The sequence below is a fragment of the Apium graveolens genome, chromosome 2 (genome assembly GCF_009905375.1).
Source record: "Apium graveolens cultivar Ventura chromosome 2, ASM990537v1, whole genome shotgun sequence".
NCBI lineage: Eukaryota > Viridiplantae > Streptophyta > Magnoliopsida > Apiales > Apiaceae > Apium > Apium graveolens.
This window is the reverse complement of record NC_133648.1, coordinates 83,452,331-83,457,375: the sequence shown is the minus strand read 5'-3', so window position 1 is coordinate 83,457,375 and position 5,045 is coordinate 83,452,331.

Genomic DNA, 5,045 nt, shown 5'->3' with positions numbered 1-5,045 from the left:
GAATACAAACAGTACCGAATAATCGAATTAAATGCGGAATAAAAAATGTGAAACAAAATTCAAGTTAAATAAAAATATTATTAAACTTGAAAGGTGTTACAACAACTGTATCGATTACAAGGAATTAATCTCAAATTAATTATCACAAATCTAGAATAAATTCGACATGAACTTTTTCTATTTTTGTAATAAAAAGATTCAAATGCTAAACGCAATTTGAGATTAAGTTCTAGGGATTTTGATCCGCTAGATTGTTACACAAGAACAAGATAAAGATTTCTAGTTGATTGGATTTAACTTTACAATCTAGAAATTGATCTTGAATTAAACAGATGAAAAATGTAATATTTCAAGGCGGCTGCTTTTCTTGTTCTTTGTTCTTCTGTTTGAATGATGGATTATTGAAAGAAGGTCTTCTGCTTCTTTTTAATCAACAAACCAATAGAATTGAATTGGCATGACAATCCTATAGCTGGCAAGACTTTCGGTAGGACAATTGAATGAACTAGCAAGACAATCTGAATGAACTAGCATGACAATCTGAATGAACTAGCATGACAATCAGAATGAACTAGCATGACAATCAGAATGAACTAGCAAGACAATCCTTCTCCTAGTGTAACTTTCGGTGAGACTATTGAAAATGGCCTAGCATGACAATCGGTATGACAATCCTGATTGTCATGCTAGTTCATTTTCAATTGTCTTGTTGATTTAATGCAGATTTTAATCCAATTTAAATTCTGAAAATTCCTAAAATTAATTCAGAATTAATTAATCAATTAATTTAATTAATAAATAAATTATTCTTCGCAGATATAATTTATTTTCTTAATTAAATTAGATGACTTAATTAATTAATAGAGAATTAATTCTAGTCTTCAACAGCACCCATCCTTCTGCAGATCTTCTGAAAATCACTGAAAATTATGAATCAATTCCACCACTTCAATGTTGACACTCGATGTACTGTCTGGTTCATGAGTGACTAACTTCCGTGATGTTTCTTCATGTCTTGACTTTAACACTTTGATTTTCTTCAGATTAAATCCTTGTAATTAATGATACTCTGACGAGATCTCTGTCACTTGATTAAATCCACGATCTTGATTTATATCACTGAGGCATGATCAACTTCTTGAACTTCTTCCAGTGAATTAACTCCTCAAGTCTGTAGATGAACCTTGTTTCTGAATCCTTTGACAGATATTACTTTGCGAGATCTCTCTGACGGTCGATCCACTATTTACTTATTACATTCTTATTTGAGTTGAGTTGAATCCTCGAATATACAAATAGGCTATGACATATGACTTACAGTATCCACCAAGAAAACGATGTAATGGAGAAGGAGGAGGTGGAGAGAATTAGGGTTTTGTAAAAAATTTAGGTTGAGGCAAAAATAGAGTTTATAATAGTATATTTATAGGCAAAATTTTCAGCTGAAATTTTTCCCATAAAATATTATTATTATTAACCCTTTATTATTCACATTAATAGTTAAAACACCTTTTAATTATTAATCCTTTTTCTAAACACTTTAGAAATTATTCTCTCTCTTGATTTAATTTCCAAAAATTAAATTCTTAATTAATAATATTAAGAACCTTTTCTTAATTAATTTATAATCAATTAAATCTCATTTAATCAATTATTAAATTTGTCAATTAATTATTTATTTCATAAATAAATAATTATTAGTCATTATTAATTAATTCCTCCACCATTAAATCATTCTCTTTTATGGTGTGACCCTGTAGGTTCAATATTAAACCGGTAGTAGAAATAAATAATAATAAAACTATTTTATCATTATTTATATAAATTCTCTAATCCATTAAATATGATTAATTAATTAATCATATTTATTCTAAATCGTGAGGGATACTTCTCAGCATATCGCGACTATCCGGATAATACGAATTCACTGCTTAGAATACCAAGAACCTATTCAGTGAGTAGTTACCGTACAATTAATTCCTTCTACCCTGCAATGTCACGATTAAATATAAGGCATGGAACTTGTGTCAAGCTTATCTTATATAATCACTTGCTTTCCCATTCACTATGCTTAGTTCTATTTAATGTAAATTAGAAACTCCTTTCTAATTTCATTTACTCTGGCCAGAGATTCCTGAACTAACATAAGTGGATCAGCATTGAACATTCTCTTCCTTCACTGGAAGGGGTAGATCCTTTATTGATCATACACAATCTTCATGTACAAATTCCTATACCCAGTAGAGCCCTTATAATTGTCCCTTGAGACTAAGAACTAAACCAAAGCATAGTTCAGTGTACACAAGATGACTATGATGACCTCAAGTCTAAGGATACTTGTACAACTATCACTATGTGAACACCTGCTGACACGTGAGTGAACTCCATCAGTTGTTCAGCTGTGTGAGTCATGTTCAGTGAACTTATTCTATAATAAGCACCTACATACTAGCTATAGTGTCACCACATAAATGTCTATGAGAACAGACATCCTTCATAATGAAGCAAGCATAGTATGTACCGATCTTTATGGATTATTAATTACCAGTTATTAATCCTACGACCAGAAACTATTTAAGTTTAGAGTTATCATCTTTTAGGTCTCATTATTATGATCTCATCACAATCCATAAAAAGCTTTACTCTAAACTGTGGTATATCTTATTTAAACATTTAAATAGATAGAGCCCGCAATAAAAACAAAACAAGTCTTTTATTAATATCAATGAAATCAAAACAGATTACATAAAAGTTATTCCTAAATCCTCATACATGATTGGACTTAGGACATATCTCTTTCAATGTCCCACTTGTACTAAAGCCAATCACTCTGGTATCTAATACCCATCTTGTCTTTATGACGATCAAAGTGACTTTGAGAAAGTGGCTTTGTGAGTGGGTCTGCTACGTTGTTATGTGTGTCAACTCTCTGGATGTTGACATCTCCTCTTTCAACAATCTCCCTAATCAGATGAAAGAGCCGCAGGACATGTTTGGAATTTTTATGAGACCTAGGTTCCTTGGCTTGTGCTATTGTTGCGTTGTTATCACAATACAACACAATAGGCTCTTCAACGCTAGGAACAACTCCCAACTCAGAAACAAATTTCCTCATCCAAACGGCTTCTTTTGCAGCCTCACTTGCAGCTATATATTCTGCTTCCATTGTGGAGTCAGCCGTTGTAGACTGTTTGGAACTCTTCCAACTAATCGCACCACCATTCAGAGTAAACACGTACCCTGACATGGATTTGCTATCGCTTTCTGATTGAAAACTAGAGTCAGTATAACCCTCTATTTTCAACTCAGATTCACCACCAAAAACAAGAAAAATGTCTAGAGTCCTTCGCAAGTACTTAAGGATGTTTTTCACTGCTTTCCAGTGGTCTTCACCTGGATTGGACTAATATCTGCTCGTCACACTAATTGAATAAGCAACATCAGGCCTTGTACACAACATTGCGTACATGATAGATCCTATTGCTGAAGCATAAGGAATCTTACTCATACGCTCTCTTTCCTCAGGTGTCTTAGGAGACATTTTTTCGGAAAGGGACACTCCATGGCTCATCGGTATGAGAACTCTTTTGGAGTTTTCCATGCTAAACCTTTGAAGCACTTTCTGGATGTATGTACCCTGGGTAAGACCTATCATTCTTCTAGATCTATCTCTATAGATCTTCATACCGAGAATGTAGGATGCTTCTCCCAAGTCCTTCATGGTGAAGTGCTTTGATAGCCATACTTTGACTGATTATAGCATCGGTATATCATTTCCTATAAGAAGTATGTCATCCACATACAATACAAGAAATGTTACCGCACTCCCACTAACCTTCTTGTAGACACATGGTTCATTTATATTTTTGATAAAACCAAACTCTTTGATTGTCTCATCAAACGGATGTTCCATCTACGAGAAGCTTGCCTTAAACCATATATGGTTCGCAACAGCTTACACACTAGGTGTTCATTTCCCTTGGAAAGAAAACCCTCTGGCTGTGTCATATACACTTTCTCCTCAAGTTCCCCATTGAGGAAGGCCGTTTTCACGTCCATTTGCCAGATCTCATAGTCGTAGTAAGCAGCAATCGCAAGCAAAATCCGAATTGATTTTAACAGGGCTACAGGTGAAAAAGTTTCATTAAAGTCAATCCCTTGCCTTTGTTTGAATCCTTTTGCCACGAGCATGGCCTTATAGGTCTCCACCTGGCCATCTGCTCCAATCTTTCTCTTGTATACCCACTTGCACCCAATAGGCTTAACACCTTCAAGCGCCTCAGCCAGAGTCCATACTTGGTTGATATACATAGATTCTATTTCAGATTTCATGGCACTATGCCATTTCTCTGAGGTCAACACTACTCATAGCCTCATTATAGGTCACTGGGTCGTCATCATCAATGATTGACAACTCATGGCCATTCTCAATGACCAGGCCATAATACCTCTCGAATTGGCGAGACACTCTCCATGTCCTACGAATGGGTTGTTCCACAGAAGGTTGTTCAGTCTGAACAGGTGTTTCCACTTGATCCGTAGTAGTTTGTGCTTCTTGAACTTCATCAAGTTCAATTTTGCTCCCACTGTTTCCTTCAAGGATAAACTCCTATTCCAAGAAGGTAGCATCTCTGGAGACAAACACCCGATGATCGGTATAAATTAATATCCAAAGTCTCTTTAGGATATCCCATAAAATCACATTTTACGGATCGAGATTCCAGCTTATCTGGGTTAATTTTCTTGACATAAGCCGGACATCCCCAATCTTAACGTGTTTAAGACTCGGTTTCTTTTCTTTCCATATCTCATATGGTGTTTGAGGAACAGATTTGGAAGGCACCTTATTCAGTAAATATGCTGAGGTTTCCAATGCATAACCCCATAGGAATACTGGAAGATTCGCATAGCTCATCATGGACCGAACCATGTCTAACAAAGTTCGATTTCTCCTTTCAGATACCCCAATCAACTGTGGAGTATATGGAGGAGTCCACTGGGAGACTATACCATTTTCTTTGAGATAATCTAGAAACTCCATTCAA